At 48.1% G+C, this 22,157-nt stretch overlaps 1 pseudogene; it reads left to right on the top strand.

Moving 5' to 3' along the window:
- The window catches only part of LOC142290889 (interferon-induced GTP-binding protein Mx2-like), a 107,139-nt pseudogene that overhangs the window by 13,393 nt on the left and 71,589 nt on the right, over positions 1–22,157 (top strand).

The following is a 22,157-nucleotide window of genomic DNA, read 5'->3' as shown; positions in this document are numbered from 1 at the left end:
TCCAGAAAGCTGGGGCCTGGTTAGTGGGCTGGTACTGGGACAAAAACAGGAGACCAGCTTGCTGGTTAGCTATGAAGTATATGGCCCTGCGACATTCCTTGTTAGTAAAAGTTGGGCCATGTGTCCCACCCGCGAGGTAATTCTGTGGGAAAAGTTCCTAGTGATAGAGTATTGCAATATTACTAAGAATAAGCCTCCTATATTGAAAGATAACATTTTTTACAATAGTTAACTTATTTTTAAGTTGCCTGGTGTCAAACTGTCTCGTTGCGGGAAGCCATACTCTTCGGCCACAAGGCAGAGTGATCCTACATGAGGAGCTTCGCCGCCACGCTTTCCCGATTCTTGTGAGTATATGCTGCAAATGCAAAGAGCCAACGACATCTGGGCGATAAACTCTGGAAAGACAAGTAGTGGTCGTCATGTCATGGAAGCCTAGAAGACGAGGAAGGAAAATTGCTTATATCAGCGAAAAACGTTTCTGTAAGTCACTTGTAGTAACAGGGGCAATAAACCTTGACAACAACGCATCATTATGAGATTTTGTGTATTGTCTGCTGTGATGGTACCTGACCACCATGCCTGACTATCGTTCAGGTCATATGTACCGCCCCGCGGGCTCGGCTGCGACCGACGAGTCGCTCGGATCCGTGCTCGTACTGCGGGTGGTGGCTCGAGCCGCTCACGGACCTGGGGGTCACGTCGCTCTGCAAGGGAGTTGGCGCTACACGTGGGAATTTGGGTGGTGAGCTCCACGGCCGGGGCCGCGGAGGTTTGATTTGGATTGCAAGTTCGTCACGCCACCCACGGGTTGTGGTGATCGTAGACACCACCGCTGCGGTGAAGGTATGGGGGGGGCTCCCGGGAGTGGTGTAATGGCGCAGCTAGGTGTTGACCCCCTCCGTGGGTAGGGGGTGTTGGGCCCGGTAGGCGAGGGCCGGGGTGCAGGGTGAAGTGTTGGCAGCGCGGTGCAGTGCCTGATGGCACTGGTGTACTCACTCTGACACAAGACACTGGAGTCTCTGGTAAACCAAACTGAGTGATGAACGGGGCCCGCAGCCGGCTGCAGCTTCTCCCAGAATAGGTTAATGGTTTCCGCCTTTCTCCTGCACCTCTGTGTGTAAATGTTTGACTCCTATGCCTAGACACCGGTAGTCCGCTCCCCGACTTGTATATGCCATAGGAGCCCGTTTGCCTGCAGACGCTGGCCCTTTGGGTCTCTATGCCTTGGCGGTGGCTTTACCCTGTATGGTTGGGCTGTTGTCTTCTAAAGGGACTTGTGTGGGATAGGTCCTTAAGTCCAGTCCGCAATCAGTTGATTCGACTCGGCCCTGTCGGTTCAGGGCTTTGTACTGGGTCTGAGTACCCTGCCTGGTGCTCCGGTATCCAGTTGGCTCCCCGGTTCGGTTCCGGTGGGCCACTACCCTGTCCCGGTCCCTTACGGTTCCACCGGTCGTCTTCCTGGTCTCCTGCAGGCGGCCACCACCGTCTGCCTCCTTGCCAATGGCGACTGGACTCCGACCCAGCCACCTGGTAGTCTGTTGGCAGCCTGGACACAGGACTGCCTGTACACTTGACTGCTCTCAGTCCCTGAACTTGACTCCGACTCTCCTACTCCTTGAACTTGACTAGACTGTTTTCCTGCCTCCAGGCCTGTAAGCTCCTCGGTGGGTGGAGCCAACCGCCTGGCTCTGCCCCCTGGTATGGACCTCAAACCTGGAGGGTGGTGACAAGGTTTTTAGGTTGGCTGGTGTCACCTAACTGGGAGGGGGTGTGGTGTTGTGTGTGACTACCTGGGACGACCCGACTAGTCCGGGGCATCACACATACTTGACATACAAGCTAGTTTTACACAATCTTAACCTTTAATATGTAAGGATTGACCTGGCTTTGCAATTTTGTGTGTGTGTGTGTGTGTGTGTGTGTGTTTTACACAAACAGTATATGCATGTCAGCTTGGTGCTTTTGTGATAGGCTGGTCCTGCTACTGTATGTACAAATTATTGAACCCATCACCAATTTTATATATTTCTGACTGAATGTTGGGGAAAACTAGGAATGATCGAATATCACAAATATTCGGCTTCGTGAATATTCGACAAATAGGTTGCTGCTATGCGAATATTTGATGCGCAATGTATGTCTATGAGAAGCCCGACTAGTTGCTATTCGGCAACTGATCGGGTTTCCCGTAGACTTGCATTGCGCATCGAATATTCGCAAATAGTCGAATAGCGGCGACCTATTAGTTGAATATGGGCGTAGCCGAATATTTGAGGTATTCGATCATCCCTAGTGACAACCCATCCAATCCACAAAGGCAAAAATCAAACCATAGATGTCCATAAATCTAGTGATGTGTAATAATTATCAATGAAGCAGGGAAAAAGTATTCAACACATGAAGAAAGAGAGGTGGAAAAAGCATAGAAAACGATGACACAAGCTTAAATCTCAGTAATTAGAATGCAATCCTGCCACTTAGGGAACAATATCAGGTATTTAAACTGATGGTCTATAAAAAGGTGTCTCACTGCCAAGGTGCCACACAAGAAACATCTCATGATGGGTAAAACCAGTGAGCTGTCTCAAGATATTCGCTTGCAACCTTATTGTAGCAAAACATAACTGGTTACAGCAAAATTTCAAAAGTACTAAATGTTCCAGTGAGCACTGATGAGGCCATTATCTGTCAGTGGAAACAACATAATTTCACCATAAACCGGCCATGACCTGGCGCTCCCCGCAAGATTTCAAACAGAGGAGTGAAAAGAATTACCAGGAGAGTTTGCAAGAGTAAACTGGAGAGTTCCAGAAAGACCTGGAATCAGCAGGTATAATTATTTCAAAGAAAACAATAAGTAATACAATCCCCTTCCATGGCCTGTATGCACGCTCCTGTTTGCACGCTCGCCACGCAAGACTCCACTGCTGAACAAAAAGCAGGTTCAAGCTCTTTTAAAGTTTGCTCAACAGCATTTAGACAAGTCTGTGAAATATTGAGAAAATATATTCTGGTCAGATGGGACCAAAATTGTACTCTGGATGGCTTTGGAAACGCACCATGTTTTGGAGGTCAAAAGACAAATCGCCCCAAAAACGCCAACAACAAAAGTGGAACTGGGAACATCATGGTGTGGGGCTGTTTTGAAACCACCGACACTGGGAAACTTCATTTAATTGAAGAAAGAATGAATAGACAAATGTATTGAGACATTCCTGATAAATCTGCTGCCATCTACCAGATGAAGATGAAACGAGGGAGGACATTTCAGCAAGACAATGATCCCAAACACACGGCCAAGGAAACTGTCAGTTGGTTTCAGAGTAAAATACTAAAGCTGCTAAAAGGGCCGATCCGATCGCCAGAGCTAAATCCAATAGAACATCTATAGAAGGAACTAAAGCTCAGAGTTCATAGAAGGATGTGAAGTGTGTCTGTGGAAGGATGGCCCAAAATAACACCTGAGCAATGCAGGAGACTAGTGTCATCAAACAGGAGGCATCTTGTCATCACCAACAAAGGCTTTTGTATGAAATAATTAATACATTTCAGTAACGTGTTCAATTCTTTTTTTTTATTATTGATTTACTTTCAGTGGGAGAAACCATAATAATCTTATGATAAATTTTAATGAAATTATCAAATTAAATAGCTGATGCTACAAAGCAAGATTTCGAGACTTCTCAGGTCTCTTCATCAGGCATGGTTAATAAAGTATCTAAAGAAACCAATATATACGCAAAGAGCAGAGGCGGCATGATAAATGGACATTTAAATAAACCAAACCTGAGTTTAGAGAGAGAATCCTTAATTTGCTTAGACTATTGGTGTGAAAGTTTTATAGTCCCAATATCTCTGTAAGATCAGAGATCTGGTGCCATCACCGTCTCTGGAGCAGGTTCCTCAGATTTTGTAGTAGGTCATAAATCCTCCAGACAGGTTTATTCCTCTATGGAGGGTATTAAAGAATAGAAAAATGGTATTCTTCGATGTGCGCATCGATATTCTTCTCCCAACTTTCATCTTGGAATTTAACATAACCCACCGTCACCGTAAATATTCCTCTGTCATTTCCTTATGGTACCTGGAGGGTTTTTATTTTTTGTTTGTTTTTTTATTTATTTATTTATTTTTTTTAATCCAAATTTGCCTACTGACTGTTTATCATGTGCCGTCAGAGTATTGTTTTCATGTTTGAGAAGCTATGCAGCAGCCGAAACTCGTCACGTGAGATACTATTTGGGCTAAATTCCTTTTTGGGGATTATTTGCATTGGTGAGTTCCGCTCCTTCTTACTTATTAGTATGGGTATTCACCACAGGCCAGCTACACCACCCCAACAACACGCTGAGTGCAGATTGCCGCTACTTACATTTGTTTATTTACAATCTTAAATTTCAAATCCAGATGTTTTTGTTTTCATTTCCTTCCCAGACCGCAAAATGCAGACGACTGGCCAACCACAAGTCCTATCTGTTGGTTCTTCAAGCTTCTCTGGAGCATCAGCTGCAAATCTACCGACTACTTGCTCCGTATTTTCACAGCCGCAACCAAATGTCTTTAATGCATTTAAAGGCTTAAACGCTCCACTCCCGGCATCTAAGACCGCAATGGATGAGTTCTCACCGGCTACCGGGACCACAGCACGGAAGCAGATGGTTAATGGAGGTAGACCTTATCATAGGTTACCGCTAGGTATTACTTCTGTTACTTATTCTACATTTTAATGGATTTATTTTTGCTTTTCCAGGTTTGTCTCCTGGGGTATTTGTATTTCAAGGCATGGTAAGTATTTCTCTGCTTCCAGTGTGCATGTATAGATGGAGAGGAAAATCAAAACCTCATCTCACCTCCAAGTTTTCAATATTGCAACAGCTGCGCCAAAATTATAGGTGCAGATGTCTTGAATTAGCCAAAATTGACCCCAAACTTCCATGCTTTTAATGTGCGCATTCTTGCATATCTGCTGTTGTGGGGGGGGGGGGGGGCTCACAATCTGCGCTGCCAGCAGGTGGCAGTCTTAAGTCAGGAATTAGGGAGAGGCTGTGGTAGGGCATAAGCTGCTAATAAGCCATTCTTCCTTGACCAAGCTAGTCTCAAGACGTGACTTGTTGGATATTGAGGGATAGGGGTCCCTATGCTGTCCCTAACCTTAGGGATACTCCTGATGATGTAGATGCCGGAGTCCCACTCCTGACCCTGCTCCTGACTAGAACTTTATTTCCTTACCCCCCTAACCAGGGAAGGCATGTGATGTTAAACATAGATGAAGACTGACAACTTTAAACCAAAACTGACACCCTGCATGTACGTATGTATGTATGTACACACACACACACACACACACACACACACACACACACACCCACCCTCGGGAGGAAAACAAGAGCAAGAAGGAAACTGGAGCACACCTGAAGCCATCAGGGTGCTACAAGGTTCTGCATCCCCACAAGGATGCAGGGCCTACCCCCTTAGGGACCTAGAGATCCAGTGCCGGTAACAGCAAAAACCAAGGTAATCCCAGTTTTCCCCAACATTCCCCCATACAATGGTACAGAGCTAGGGTTGGACCAATGGATGGTCTCCTAGAGGTGGAGCCAGTCCAGTCCACGGGTTGACCAGGTGGGAGGGGCGGACTGTGGAGAGTAGTCAGTCGAGCTGAGACAGAGGAGGTGTGAGGAACAGTAGTGTGAAAGTGAAATGACGTCCTGACTTGAGTTAACGGTGACCTGGTACCCAGGAGAGGTGTTTGCCGGTGGAGTACTCCCAGAACTATGCACCGACTGGGTACAGAATCCTAGGACAGGAAAGCTTCAAGTTGACCTGTTAACACCTGCACAGTGACGGGACCATCAAGGACCTCGCTGACCCTAAAAATCTGAAGACTCAGTAGGAAAGGGAGAACCGGGGACAGGAGCAGAGACTCCAACCCCACAGGGTTCACGCTATTGTCAGGCAGACAGAAGTGGACAAACCACCGGACCAGGACCCTCAGTTGCTCTACGGCATGGGAACCCATTTACCAGAGACAGGTGCAGGGAAAGAAGGTACCAGAGAACCAGACTGGCACTGGAAGGAAGGGGACCTGGAGGTGAAACCAGCCGGCCTCTGGCAACCAGTTAACTCCAATCAGCAGTGAGTAAAAACCAGCTGCACTAAACTTAGGTGTGGACTACCTTCTTCTAACACCTGTCACATCACCCATCCTCTGGGGCCTACCATCCAGGCTGCAAATAACACCAGCCCCAGTAGTGACCTTCTGCAGCGGCGGCTCCATACCTATAGCCGCAACACCGCAAGTGGCGTCACGTATGAACACTAATCTAATCCTCTGTAAATTACACCCCCATCACAAAAAGGGCCCAGGGCATGGAACCGGGCAATGGCCACCACTGTGACATTCCCAAGATATACACTGCCTGGGGCAGAGTACCCCATATCCCTGGGTGCGACAAAACTACAAAAGAGAACTGGGGTAAACTCGACAACGACACAAGAACTACAAGCACCAGATAGTGGGACACCACACCATACTATAAGCAGAAACGATAGGCTCCCTCACAACCGGTGATCAAAGGGGGCAAACAAGCAGACCAGCAGAGATTAACTCTTCCCAGCCTGCCTATGAATTGACACACAGCAGGAGTCTGCCTGCATTTCTCCCAGACACCAGAGAAGCTCAGACTGAGTGTCAGAATCTACAATCTGAACAGGACCTGACAAAATTAGTGAAAATATTCGTGTGGCAGATACTAGAACTCAAAACAAACCATCTTTTTCTTTAGGGAGCTTTACCTGATGATCTAGAGACTCCTCATGGGAGGGGATTAACATTTAATTGGTGGATTGAACAGGGGGGTCTGTTCCAAATTTATAGGGGTTGCATACCCCTTTGCAACTCCTGTGGGGGGAAAAAGAGTCGTGCAATTTATCCATACTGATCAAATAGAAATGAGATCTGTGAGAAAGCCTGGTGGTCTCCTATAGGAATGAAATACTCATGAATGTCACAATTTTTCTTTTTCTTTTACGTTAAAGACCCAACCTGACAACGTCCTAGGACAACAGTATGAATCCAAGATCCGTCCGTGTATTGACCTTATTGATTCCCTGAGGGCCTTGGGGGTGGAGAAGGATCTGGGATTACCGGCGATCGCTGTGATCGGTGATCAGAGCTCTGGGAAAAGTTCAGTTCTGGAAGCTCTGTCTGGAGTCAATCTTCCCAGAGGCAGCGGTAAGAACGGGTCACAATATTGCACGTGGATGTGGTTTAGATGTGGGGCCCAAAAGCTTTAAAGAATCTTCCCCAACATAATTAGTGAAAATAGGACACTTTTTGAAATATATCGTCTTGGAGAAATCTTATTCTTTCTCCTCCTGGAACTGATAATTTTATGCTCAATTAACAGGTAAAATGTTTCTTCAATGAATACAGACTTTCCCACTGTCTATGGCCATGCTGAACTCATTGTGCCTGCCCTTTTTGCATCGCAGACGTTATATAGACTTTCCCATTACTAGATAGATGACAATTAGTGTTTATAAACTTTTCGGGAGAACTTGCAGCAGAATGTCTTTTCGGGAGAACTTGCAGCAGATGTCTTTTCGGGAGAACTTGCAGCAGAATGTCTGTCAGCCTCTAGCTCCTCCTTCCTCCGTAGAACTTTATAAGCACCAACTGTTATTCATCTCATCACTGGGGAAAATCTGACTTTACGGAGTTCAGGGGTAAAATGTGTATTGAGAATGATCGGTCCAGTAGGAGAAAGAAGCAGATTTCTCTGAGATATATTACAAAGTTCTTTATTTTCAAGTCATTTCATTGTTTTTTTTGTGAGATAAAGTAAAACAGCAGTGATTCTTTAAGGAAGGAGTTAAAATCTTCAAGCCTGCAAAGAACGTTTATGGGTGAGAGTGTGATCTTGAAACCACTGCTTGGGGGATTGGTAAACTATCATTCTAGGACAAAAAAAAATCCTAGAATTTTTTTTGTGGTTCTACAAAAGTTTATTTTGGATTTGCCCAACTAGGAAAGACTGACTAAAAACCTTGGTCTTCTAGGTGTGCCTCCAAAACATTTGTGTAGAAGGTCCTTACGGCTTCTTTTCTCAAAGTCAAACCTTGAGTTGTATTTCAGTCATTGTCTAACCGGCTCGGATTTTTCCTGTAGAATCTATTCTTCCTTTTGGTAATCAATAAGTGACCTCATCCAGTGTCAAATTTAATTTCCCCCAATTTTGTTTTGTAATTCTATCGATGGTGCTTTTGAGGGTGCTGGATAAGTGTCACTGCCCAGAAGATGGGATCATTTACAACGTAGTGAAGCATTGCCTTAGATGGAGAGCGTAATTTTAAGAAGAATGGCACATTGTGTATTTATTTCTGCACTTTCATACAGGAATTGTGACGAGATGTCCTCTGGTACTCAAGTTGAAAAAATCCAAAAAGGATTCCCCCTGGAAAGGCAAAATAAGATATCGAGACCAGGAAGTGGAGCCAAAACATCCAGGGGACGTAGAAAAAGAGGTCCGGAAAGGTAATGATCTAGTGACATCCATGAAATGTGCATATGTTTATCTAATAGTCTTCAACATTGGATGAAGAAATAGAGGGGGGCCAAGGTGACTATCAGAAGTGCGTCTTGGTGCCTCAGGTAGATGGGGGGGGGGGGGCTGTTCTGGCTTCCTGGGCCTTACCATCATGAGACTTCATTTCTTTGGTCTCATTCTGTAAGGCCCTTTTGTTACACTATGACCCACCACCCTGGGGGCCAAATTTACCTCTCCGTAAGCCTTAATGGGAACCTGTCACCATTGTTTTGCCCTATAAGCTGCGGCCACCACCACCGGGCTCTTATATACAGCATTCTAACATGCTATATATAAGAGCCCAGGCCACTGTGAGAACATAAACACTTTATAATAGTTACCCAACGGTCGCGCGGTTGGCCATATGGGCGTCTCCGTTCTCCAGTGCCGGAGCCTCCTCTTTTGGCCACCTTCGTCCTCTTTCTGAAGCCTGTGTGCATGACTCTTCTACGTCATACACACTCTCCGGTCCTGCACAGGCGCACTACAATACTTTTGATCTGGCCTGCTCAGGACCTGAATGCTGGCGAGTGTATTTGACTTCGGACCCGTCATGCACCGCTGCTAGCGAAGGAGAACAAAGATGGCCGAAAGAGGCGGCACCGGACAACGAAGACGCCCATATGGCCAACCGCGCGACCGTTAGGTAAGTATGATAAAGTGGTTTTTATGTTCTCACAGCAGCCTGGGCTCTTATATACAGCATGTTAGAATGCTGCGTATAAGAGCCCGGGGGTGGTGGCCGCAGCTTATAGGCCAAAAAAGTGGTGACAGGTTCCCTTTAAGTCTCAAAAGTCCTAGCTGCTGTGTCACCCTCGTAAATCTCCAACTTCAAGGTACTTTTTTATTTTCCTGTCAGCTGTCTCCTTCGTTACACCATGTATGTCTATGTCCCCATTATGCTTTACCAGAGTCTTACACTCAAGATTCTCCACATACCATCGCTACCATACCTTACTTCCAGTATAACGTCCGTGTACTTTGTACAGAACTGGTACTTATCACAGTCCTGACCAAATCCAGCTAGGGCACAGGACTGTACCCGGCACCACTCATCCATCCCTTGTACCCTCCAGGAGGACGTTTCCACCACAGCTTACTCCATCCAAACTTAGCCAAACCTAGACTGACAAAATATTCAACAGATCCCAATAGAGGTGGCCCGCGCAGATCATTTGCAGACCACTTTTTTTCTTTTTCACAAACCCCTGTTATGCTCGGAATTGATCCGGCTGCCTCCTTTGCTGTGGTCTGTTTTTTTCTCCATTGAGCCATAGTCTGATTCAGTTGATGTCCTGGTTCTGAACACTTTGTGTGTTTGTTCATTGCCTTTTTGCCAACAAGTGTTTCCAATACTGTAATTCAGTCTCCCCTATCACCCGGCGGGTGTAACTATTTTAAAGCTTCTCTGGGCTTCCATTTCCTGCTTGTGATACTTCTGACGTGGATCCTGCTGGGAACTACTGTGTGTGTGTGTGTGTGTGTGTGTGTGTGTGTGTGTGTGTGTGTGTGTGTGTGTTTGTGTGTGTTTTTTGTTTTTGTGGATTATTACTTTAGGTTTAGCTTATTTTTACTCTGCACCTTCAACCGGATTCTTAAGGAAGTACATGGAACCCTCCAATGGCTGCTTGGGAAGCAAAGGTCCGAGTGGTTATCTGGTTAGGGTTGTTTTTCATTTCATTAGGGACTGCGCAGCGAGGACTTCTAGTCTGTACAAGAACCCGGCAGGTCAAGTGTAGTAGTTTTAGGTTAGACCTATTTTAGGTTATTTCCCACATGTGCATGTAACACTTCCCTAGTCCTCAGTAATTATGTGAAGGCCCAAATATGCTGCATGAATTTTTCTTTGCCACTCCATTGGGAGACCCAGACAATTGGGTGTATAGCTTCTGCCTCCGGAGGCCACACAAAGTATTACACTCAAAAGTGTAACCCCTCCCCTCTGCCTATACACCCTTCCGTGCATCACGGGCTCCTTAGTTTTATGCTTTGTGTGGAAGGAGGCACACATCCACTCATACATCTCCATTTTAGTCAGCAGCAGCTGCTGATTGTATCGGTTGGAAGAAAAGAGGGCCCCCACGGGGCCCCCGGCATGCTCCCTTCTCACCCCACTAAGTCGGCGGTGCTGTTAAGGTTGAGGTACCCATTGCGGGTACGACGGCCGGAGCCTCATGCCGTGTTTCCTTCTCCATCCCTTTAGGGCTCTGGAAGAAGTGGGATCCGAAGCGGTCATCCAGGTTCTGGGACCGTGCTCCCTCCGCAGCCCCTGAGGGAATCTGCTGGACAGGAGCTTATCTATCCTCAGGGACAGGGCCCTGCATCCACGAGGTACTCTGTGTCCCCATGGGGACTGTGTATGGAGCGCCTGGTTCCCGGACGCCGTAACTGGCTGCTGAATTGTGAAGACCGGGGACTACCGCGCCGACCGCGCCTGCTTGTCGGCCGCGGTATTAAATTTAGTCCCCGGCTTCATCGCGGCCTAGTGGCAAAACTCCCGCCCCCGGGCCTGTCTATCAGAGATAGGGGCGGGACAGCCGACCTGACGTCGGATGTGAGGGCCGGGGCATCCTGTATGCTCCCTCCCCCCTCACTGATCACTGTGGGGACCCCAGATTACCGCACTTTTCTCGGTGGCATATATATATATATATATATTATATATATTATATATATATATATATTATATATATTATATATATTATATATATTATATATATTATATATATTATATATATTATATATATATATATACACACACACATATTTCTTTCTGTTCGGCCGGGCTGTATACCCTTTTTTCTATATACCCTCAGTGATCACGCTCCTAGGACATAACAGCATGTCGGCCACAAGGAGCAAGGGCACTAAAGCACAGGGTTTTTTTGCGACATGTACCTCTTGTAGGGCCATGTTACCTGCGGGTTCCACCTACCCTCACTGTGAGCAATGCTCGGCCCCTGTTACGCTTGCTCAGCCGGAGCCTCGGTCACTTGTGGGCCCCTCGGCTCAGGCAGACCCTCCTGCTTCCACTGTTCAGGCGGCAGCGACAGAGTTTGCAGTTTTTGCTGAAAAGCTCCGAGTCACTCTCACAATCCATGGCTCAGTCTATGGACAAATGGTCTGCCAAGCTACTAGAAGCCCTGCAGTCCAGACCGGTCCTTACACAGGCCCCTGACCCTGTTAGATCGGCGCCTCCAGGTCCCTCTCGGTCCACCCCGGCCGGGGTGGGCCCTAGGTCTCACGTGGAGGACTCCTCCACGGACCACAGTCCCAGAACAGCTAAGCGGGCTCGCTGGGAATCTTCCCTGACTTCCTCACGCTGCTCGGGTTCCCAGCTTGAGGACTCTCTGGAGGACGAGGCGGAGGTTGCAGCTCAGGGCTCTGACCCTGACGTCGCCCTTAAACTTGATACACCTGAGGGGGACGCCTTAGTAAATGACCTTATCTCGTCCATCAACCAGGTGTTAGATATATCTCCCCCGCCTCCACCAGTAGAGGAGTCGGCCTCTCAGCAGGAGAAACACCAGTTTCGGTTTCCCAAACGTACACGGAGTGCATTTTTTGATCACTCTAACTTCAGGGATGCCATCCAGAAGCCCAGAGCGGTTCCGGACAAGCGCTTTACTAAGCGCCTTACTGACACACGTTACCCCTTCCCCGCTGACGTAGTTAAGGGTTGGGCTCAATGTCCCAAGGTGGATCCCCCAGTCTCCAGATTGGCGGCTAGATCTGTGGTATCGGTTGCAGATGGCTCATCTCTAAAGGATGCCACTGACAGGCAGATAGAGCTCCTGGTGAAATCCATCTATGAAGCCACGGGAGCGTCTTTTGCCCCAGCTTTTGCAGCCGTGTGGGCACTCCAAGCTATCTCAGCTTGTCTGGCTGAGATTAATGCGGTCACACGTACGTCTGCCCCGCAGGTTGCATCTTTACCTCTCAGGCGTCGGCGTTTTCTTCCTACGCCATGAACGCAGTCCTAGACTCTGCTAGCCGTACAGCGGTGGCATCCGCTAATTCTGTTGCAGTCCGCAGGGCCATGTGGCTGCGCGAATGGAAGGCAGACTCTGCTTCCAAGAGGTTCTTAACCGGTTTGCCGTTTTCTGGCGAGAGATTGTTTGGCGAACGATTGGATGAGATTATTAAGGAATCCAAGGGAAAGGACTCTTCCTTACCCCAGTCCAAACCCAAGAGACCTCAGCAACGAAAAATACAATCGAGGTTTCGGTCCTTTCGTCCCTCCGCCAAGCCACAATCCTCTTCGTCCAATAGACAGGACAAAGGCCAGAGGAACTCCTATGCGTGGCGGTCTAAGTCACGCCCCCAAAAGGCCACCGGAGGCACTGCCCCCAAGGCGGCCTCCTCATGACTCACGGCATCCCCGAACCGCATCCTCGGTCGGTGGCAGGCTCTCCCGCTTTCGCGACGCCTGGTGGCCACATGTTCAAGACCGATGGGTGAGAGACATCCTGTCTCACGGTTACAGGATAGAGTTCAGCTCAAGTCCTCCGACTCGTTTCTTCAGAACCTCCCCGCCCCCTGCGCGGGCAGACGCACTTTTTCAAGCAGTGGACGCCCTGAAAAAAGGAGTTGTGACCCCCGTTCCCACTCAGGAACAGGGTCGCGGTTTTTACTCCAACTTATTCGTGGTGCCAAAGAAAGACGGATCATTCCGTCCCGTTCTGGACCTCAAATTGCTCAACAAACACGTGAGCACCAGACGATTCCGGATGGAATCTCTCCGCTCGGTCATCGCCTCGATGTCACAAGGAGACTTCCTCGCATCGATCGACATCAAGGATGCTTATCTCCATGTGCCGATCGCACCAGTACATTAACGCTTCTTGCGTTTCGCCATCGGGGACAAACACCTTCAGTTCGTGGCACTGCCCTTCGGCCTGGCGACAGCCCCACGGGTTTTCACCAAAGTCATGGCATCCGTTGTGGCGGTCCTGCATTCTCAGGGGCACTCGGTGAGTCCCTACTTAGACGATCTCCTAGTCAGGGCACCTTCTCTGGTGGCGTGTCAACACAGCCTTACCGTCGCTCTGGAGACCCTCCAGCAGTTCGGGTGGCTCATCAACTTCCCAAAATCCAAGTTGACACCGACCCAATCTCTGACTTATCTAGGGATGGAGTTTCATACACAGTCAGCGGTAGTCAAGCTACCGCTAGACAAACAGCTGTCACTGCAGGCAGGGGTGCAATCTCTAATTCAGACTCAGTCACACCCCTTGAGACGCCTCATGCACTTCCTGGGGAAGATGGTGGCAGCGATGGAGGCAGTGCCGTTCGCGCAATTCCATCTGCGGCCACTCCAGTGGGACATTCTCCACAAATGGGACAGGAGGTCGAACTCTCTCGACAAGAACGTCTCTCTTTCCCTTGCAACCAAGATGTCTCTTCAGTGGTGGCTTCTTCCCACTTCTCTATCACAGGGAAAATCCTTCCTGCCCCCAACCTGGGCTGTGGTCACCACGGACGCGAGCCTGTCAGGGTGGGGAGCGGTGTTCCTCCATCACAGGGCTCAGGGAACCTGGACTCCGATAGAGTCTTCCCTTCAGATCAATGTCCTGGAGATAAGGGCAGTGTATCTGGCCCTATTGGCTTTCCAGCAGTTGCTGGAGGGCAGGCAGATCCGTATCTAGTCGGACAACGCCACTGCCGTCGCATACATCAACCACCAAGGCGGCACACTGAGTCGTCAAGCCTTCCAAGAAGTCCGTCGAATTTTGCAGTGGGTGGAAGCCACAGCATCCACCATCTCCGCAGTTCACATACCGGGCGTAGAAAACTGGGAAGCAGATTTTCTCAGTTGTCAGGGCATGGATGCGGGGGAATGGTCCCTGCACCCAGAAGTGTTTCGAGAGATCTGTCGCCGCTGGGGAACGCCGGACGTCGATCTCATGGCGTCACGGCACAACAACAAGGTCCCGGCCTTCATGGCACGGTCTCAAGATCACAGAGCTCTGGCGGCGGACGCATTAGTTCAGGATTGGTCGCAGTTTCGACTGCCTTATGTATTTCCTCCTCTGGCGATGCTGCCCAGAGTACTACGCAAGATCAGGTCCGACTGCCACCGCGCCATTCTCGTCGCTCCAGACTGGCCGAGGCGGTCATGGTACCTGGATCTGTGGCATCTCACGGTGGGTCAGCCGTGGGCGCTGCCAGACCGCCCAGACTTGCTGTCGCAAGGGCCGTTTTTCCATCTGAATTCTGCGGCCCTCAACCTGACTGTGTGGCCATTGAGTCCTGGCTCCTAGCGTCTTCAGGGTTGTCTCAGGATGTCATTGCCACTATGAGACAGGCCAGGAAACCGACGTCCGCCAAGATCTATTACAGGTCTTGGCGGATTTTCTTGTCCTGGTGTTCTGATAAAGGTTTCACTCCCTGGCCTTTTGCCTTACCCACTTTTCTTTCCTTCCTTCAATCCGGAATGGATGAGGGGTTGTCACTTAGTTCTCTCAAAGGACAAGTATCGGCCCTCTCAATTTTCTTTCAAAAGCGCCTGGCCAAGCTTCCGCAGGTCCGCACGTTCCTGCAGGGAGTTTGCCACATAGTCCCACCTTACAAGCGCCCGCTTGAACCCTGGGACCTTAACAGGGTGCTAACGGCTCTTCAGAAACCGCCTTTTGAGCCGCTGCAGGACGTCTCCTTATCACGTCTTTCGCAGAAGGTGGCATTTCTAGTAGCGGTTACTTCACTCCGTAGAGTGTCGGAGCTTGCAGCGCTGTCATGCAAAGCCCCCTTCCTGGTTTTTCACCAGGATAAGGTGGTTCTCCGTCCTGTTCCGGAATTTCTCCCGAAGGTGGTATCGCCTTTTCATCTCAATCAGGATATCACCTTACCTTCATTTTGCCCTAATCCAATTCACCGCTTTGAAAAGGATTTGCACTCATTAGATCTAGTGAGAGCACTCCGATTCTACGTGTCTCGCACAGCGCCCTTGCGCTGTTCAGATGCGCTCTTTGTCCTTGTGGCTGGTCAGCGTAAGGGTTCGCAGGCTTCCAGATCAACCTTGGCTCGGTGGATCAAGGAACCGATTCTTGAAGCCTACCGTTCTTCGGGGCTTCCGATTCCTTCGGGGCTGAAAGCCCATTCTACCAGAGCCGTGGGTGCGTCCTGGGCATTGCGGCACCAGGCAACGGCTCTACAAGTGTGTCAGGCAGCTACGTGGTCTAGTATGCACACTTTCACAAAGCACTATCAAGTGCATGCCTATGCTTCGGCAGATGCCAGTCTAGGTAGGCAAGTCCTTCAGGTGGCGGTGGCCCACCTGTAAGAGGGAGTCGTGTCGGCTCTTGTTATCGAGGTATTCTTTTACCCACCCAGGGACTGCTTTTGGACGTCCCAATTGTCTGGGTCTCCCAATGGAGCGACAAAGAAGGGAATTTTGTTTACTTACCGTAAATTCCTTTTCTTCTAGCTCCTATTGGGAGACCCAGCACCCGCCCCTGTTCCCTTCGGGCTGGTTGTTCTTTTGTGTACACATGTTGTTCATGTTCAATTGTTTCATGGTTTTCAGTTCTCCGAACATCCTTCGGATTGAATTTACCTTAAACCAATTTATAAGTTTTCCTCCTTCCTGCTTTTGCACCAAAACTGAGGAGCCCGTGATGCACGGGAGGGTGTATAGGCAGAGGGGAGGGGTTATACTTTTGAGTGTAATACTTTGTGTGGCCTCCGGAGGCAGAAGCTATACACCCAATTGTCTGGGTCTCCCAATAGGAGCTAGAAGAAAAGGAATTTACATTAAGTAAACAAAATTCCCTTCTTTTCATCACATTTTTCCAATCTCCAACCATCCACCAATCCTTAGCAGACTTAACACTCCAGCCCATCACCGATCCCGATGTCCAGGCCAGCCACCACCTTCTGCAAAGTACAACTATTTTTCAGCTGCAATAGACGTTACACGTCAACCATCTGCAGTATCATTAATCGTTCACTATGTTCATGCTATGGTTGTATCCCTTTTTTTTTGTTGCTTACAAAGATCATATCTTCTTATAGCCCAAGACTATATGGCAGGTGCTGGGAATGGAGTCAGCGAAGAGCTCATCACCCTTGAAGTGGAGTCTCCAAATGTCCCAGACCTGACCCTGCTCGATCTTCCCGGAATAACGAGAGTTGCTTTACCCAACCAACCTCAAGATATTGGACAGCAGGTACGCTGCGTGTGTATTTATAATATGTTCCAAATTTGGAGAATACCTTCATGCAGATTATAAAATGGCTATCGGCTCCGCCATAACTGTGTCTTGGGAGACACAGATACAGTTGTAAGCACTGCCTTTCTTGGAAGATTTGCCAACTTTTGTGGTAGTCCTGGAGGTCTCCCCTATTTATGGTGAGTTGGAAAGTAGGGCTTAAAAGATTGACGTTCCATATACCCAATGACCGCTCTGGGCTGTATGTTGACACTGGTGGCAAAGTACTAGACCTGATATAGCTACGGCACTAGATATAGTGAATTATCCTATAAACTGCAGCAAATATTCGGCACCACCCAAGCACCTGTAGATTAGTGGATTGATTTGTAAATCAAATGAGCCCTCCTTGGCTTCAGTAAATGATGGGGTACAACACTTGTTGAGACAATCAAGAAATCTTCGGCACAAAAATAGAAAAAATTCAAGTTACACCAACTTAACATTTTTTATTTCGAAATCTTTTTAAAATCCATTCAGAAGAACACAGGGGGCATAGGGCGACAGCCTTTTCGCTTCACAATGTGCACCAATAGGTTCCTACCTCATCAGGGAGGGACCTGTTGAAGCTTATTAGGAAGCGTAATGGCGAGGACCTGTTGAAGCTTATTGGGAAGCGAAATGGCAAGGACCTGTTGCAGCTCATTGTGAAGCAAAACAACGAGGACCTGTTAAAGCTTATTAGTAAGCGTAATGGCAGGGACCTGTTAAAGCTTATTGTGAAGCAAAACGGTGGGGACATGTTGAAGCTCATTGTGAAGCGTAACTGCTGTCGTTTTATGCTCTCCTGCATGGATTTTTAAGATTGAGAAATAAAAAATGTTCATTTAAGATGGTGAGTGCCTCGTGTGGGTTTATTATTTTTTTTTTTCTTGTGCCGATGGCATAGTGTATTGAATACGTCCTTTTGCAGTGAAAATATTAAACAATATCCACCCTTTTAAGCACTATGGGGCCTGTAGCCGATAGATCACCTGACAAAGCCCAAGTCAGTGATTTGAGATGGTGTGTTAGGCTACAATGGGTATAGTAATGTAGGGTGATAAAAAGACAGAGGTCAGAGTGAAGTCCTAAAAATCATGGCTGTTCATAGTGGCCTTTGTAAAGTGAGGTCCTACATTACTTTTTATTATAGGGCTTTGGAAAGTCATTCTTCTACTTCTCCACTCACAGCCATAGTTAAATGCAAAACGTTCCTTCACCCCTAGATGAAGCTGTGACTGTTTGCGAAACAAAAATCAAACAATAACTCAAATATTGAGGATAGTACAGACCATAGTTAATTTTTATGAGCTAAGAAGGTGTGCAAAGCAGTCAAGTCCTTTTTAAGTCTTTGTAATGAGTGTATTTAGGTCACATTAATGATTGGGAGATCTTTTGGACTCTGGATAATGGAGCCCTATGTCTCATGACTCCTTTTCTTGTAATAACTGATGTGCCATGTTTACTTGATCTTCCCTGGCTTCTGCAGCCTTTAAGACTGCACCATGACCAAACTGTTAATTGGTAAATTTGTCAAGATGGCACACGTGGTCTTTACTTTACCGTATGCTGGCCTTGCCTTTGGCAAATTTGATGTATTAATGTTTGTTCTAACTTGTCTTATGTTTCTAAATGTTCATAGATCAAGAGAATGATCAAGAAATACATACAAAGGCAGGAGACCATCAATTTGGCTGTAGTTCCTAGCAATGTGGACATTGCCACCACCGAAGCTCTCGAAATGGCGCGAGAGGTGGACCCTAATGGAGAGCGGACACTGGGTAATTATGGTAGAAGCTGCAGAGCTCCTATTAGTGATGCTCCTGGTAGTGTTGCCTAACTTTGATTAGGAAAATTAAGTCACTCAACATGATACTTACAAGACTATTTTTGACAAAATTGAGTGGTCATTTAGAGCAAAATTCAACAGTAATGATGAGGAAGCTAGCTGTATGTGGTGGTGTTTTAAGGTGGGTCTTCTATGATGCAACCATTTTTCTTTGCGTGGGTTTCCTTGAGTGAAAAATTAAACTGCTATGGTCTGAGTACAATAATAAAAGTTCCTAGAAACCTGAAGGGATTAAAGTTTATTTTGGACATGCGCTGGGGCACAGTGTTTGTCTGCCTGGAAAGATAGTTCTCTCAGTATAATGAGGTGAATTTTATCATATCATTTCAGTAGCTACCCATGCAGAGTGCAGAAGCCGATGGCAAATTCATCTTGGCTGCCATGCTCTGCATAGATCGCAACAGCATTGAATCTTGTGCACTGCTTATGTGCAACCTTTGTGAGAGGAGAGGCCAGGACTTGCTGTAAGGGTTGGGGGGTTGGGTTAAGGGCAGGGTTGGGGGCTTGGGTAAGGGTTGGGGGCTTGGGTAAGGGTTGGGGGCTTGGGTAAGGGTTGGGGGCTTGGGTAAGGGTTGGGGGCTTGGGTAAGGGTTGGGGGCTTGGGTTAAGGGTAAGGGTTGGGGAGCTGGGTTAAGGGCAAGGGTTGGGGAGCTGGGTTAAGGGCAAGGGTTGGGGAGCTGGGTTAAGGGCAAGGGTTGGGGAGCTGGGTTAAGGGCAAGGGTTGGGGAGCTGGGTTAAGGGCAAGGGTTGGGGAGCTGGGTTAAGGGCAAGGGTTGGGGAGCTGGGTTAAGGGCAAGGGTTGGAGCTGGGTTAAGGGCAAGGGTTGGAGCTGGGTTAAGGGCAAGGGTTGGAGCTGGGTTAAGGGCAAGGGTTGGAGCTGGGTTAAGGGCAAGGGTTGGAGCTGGGTTAAGGGCAAGGGTTGGAGCTGGGTTAAGGGCAAGGGCTGGGGCTGAGGTAAGGAGCTGGGCCTGGGGTAAGGGGATGGGCCTGGGGGATGGGGCTGGGGTAAGGGGCTGGGGCTGGGGTAAGGGGCTGGGGTAAAGGTTAGGGTAAGGGCTGGGGTAATTAAATGGTTCAATAAAAATGTCATAACAAAAGGAAAAATGGCTCCTTATTTTACTATTCCAGGCTGTATATGATGATTTGATCATTTTTGAGGAAGTAGATTAATCAAAACAGCTGTTCTTTAATTCTAAAAAATTTCTAAATGAACCTTTAATGTGACCACTATTTTATATCCACTTATATTCCGAGACAGAATTTTTCAGCTTCCCTTGAGGCTGCAGAAAGGCTAAATAAGTGTCACCGAGACCTCATGGGTGTACATCACAATATACATCAGTGTTCACATGTATAGCAGTCAGGAGGCAGATATTGGAGTGGATGGGGATTCTCCGTTGCTCGGTTCTGTAAATCACGTATTTGTCTAATCACTATTCTTTCCTAGGGATCCTGACTAAGCCGGATTTAGTTGACAAGGATCTGAAGCGGATGTCGTAAGTGTGGTCCGAAATCTGGTGTACACCCTTAAGAAGGGCTACATGATAGTCAAGTGTCGGGGGCAGAGCGAGATCCAGAGCAACACCTCCCTGGAGACCGCCCTCCAAAATGAGAGAAGTTTCTTCACAGATCATGAACATTTTGGGTAAAATACCAAGATGTTATCTCTTTCCGTAATGATGGATGATCGGAAGGGTTTGTTTAGAAAAATTACAGTACCTGTGTTTTACTCACCCTCCCTGGGTCCAGCTGAGTCTCCGCTATCTGTTAACAGCACTGCAGTCATCCGTAAGATCAGCGGCTCTGCCCAAGCTGATGGCACTTGCACTTAGAACTGCAGCCAATCAGCATGGTATCAGGGTGGACATCACTGCTGCACACCATAACAGACACTGAGAGCTACAGTTGCACCTGGGGAGGAGGAGTAAGGCATAGAGCATTTTAATTTTTTTTAATAAACTGCAATGGGGTGGACCAGAGGTTTTCTGAAAATAGTAATAATGAAAAAAACTTCTCCAGAATAAGCCCGATACATCCACGTTTTGAGTGATGTTAGTGTACCGCCCCCCGTGTCAGCAGCCGAGCTGCTCTGATCCGGATCCGCGGTGGCTCGAGGGGCATCTGGACCCGGGGGTCTCGCGGCCACCCGAATGATGGGGGGGGGGGGGGGGGTGTATTTACAGGGGAATGGTATATGAGAGTTTGTGACGCCACCCGTTGTGTGTAGTAAGATGGAGTGCCACCGCTGCAGCTGGGAGTACCCGGGGGCGATGGAGTGAGCAGCCAGGTGTCTATCCCCTTCACGGGTAGGGGGATGCCCCGGACTCTGTGATGGTGACGGGGATGTGCCCGTTGGGTGGAGGTAAGGGCCACTTGCATACTCAGTCCAATAACGCTGACACCGACAACTGTAGTAAACCAAAGTTCTGGACACTGCTGCCGTTGAGGGGGAGCACGTTGGGTCCCGTTCCTGTTTGGTGTTGCCTGTTGATTTGTGACCTTTTCCCGTGGCACCTTGTTGCTTTCTGGTTGGTTCCTGTAGCCTAAAACTAGTCTGGTCCCGCTCCCGACTCTGGCTAACTGGGTGAGCTTGCTCTCAGGGTTCAAGCTTGGTATTTCTTGGACCGTATTTGTGGAAAGTCCTATCCCCCTCGTTGCGCTAGTACCCGATTTTGGAGCGGGTGGAGAGCGGATCTTGAAGGCTCCGTTCTCGTCAGGTGAATTGTCAGGTTGCCTGCAGCTACTCCCTGACCTAGGGTCCATGTACCCCGTCGTGCCCTGGTCCCAGCCCGGTAATGGTACAAGGCCTCTGGCTGTCCTCCACGACAATGCCATGCCCCTTGTCACGATTCCTTGCAATCCAGGGTTCAGCTCCTACCAGCCCAGACCACCATCTGCCACCTAGTTACTTCCAAGGAGCCAGCTCCTGACCTCCTCTCTCCTTCGCTTCCAACACTACACTGGCCTACTCCTGACACTCCCGACCTCCCTTAACCAACCTCCCCAAGTGGGTGACCCTATTCCACTCAGGCCGTCACTGGAGTGTCTGATGGGTGTGTTCCAGAGTGTACCTAGGATTTTGATTAGCGGGTTTTGGCAACACCAATTGTTAGGGATCCGTACCAAGGAGGAGGTGGATATTGCACAGAAGGGCAGATTGTACAATACCCTGTGATGACCTGATAGGCCAGCGCGTCACATTAGCATAAGCTCCAGCCCTTTTGTATTTTGTGGTTGAATTTTGGGGTCATCCTTACAAATTCAGGACTGTATTTTGGATGATTGTTACAATTTTATTTTTGTAGGGGTTTGGTGGGATTTATTTATTTATTTTTTTAATGCTGAGTGTTTAATTTTCAGCGTTCTTCTGGAAGAGCAGCGTGCTACAATTCCTTTGCTGCAGAAAAACTTACTGTTGAACTCGTGGCACCTATTTCTGTAAGTCATACTTCTGGAAATAAGTCATATACAGTATGTCTACCGTGTTTTCCCGGAAAATAAGACCGGGTCTAATATTTTTTGCTC

The sequence above is a fragment of the Anomaloglossus baeobatrachus genome, chromosome 2, assembly GCF_048569485.1.
Source record: "Anomaloglossus baeobatrachus isolate aAnoBae1 chromosome 2, aAnoBae1.hap1, whole genome shotgun sequence".
Taxonomy (NCBI): Eukaryota; Metazoa; Chordata; class Amphibia; order Anura; family Aromobatidae; genus Anomaloglossus; species Anomaloglossus baeobatrachus.
The sequence above is the reverse complement of the archived record's forward strand: the minus strand, read 5'-3'. Positions and strand labels throughout refer to the sequence as shown.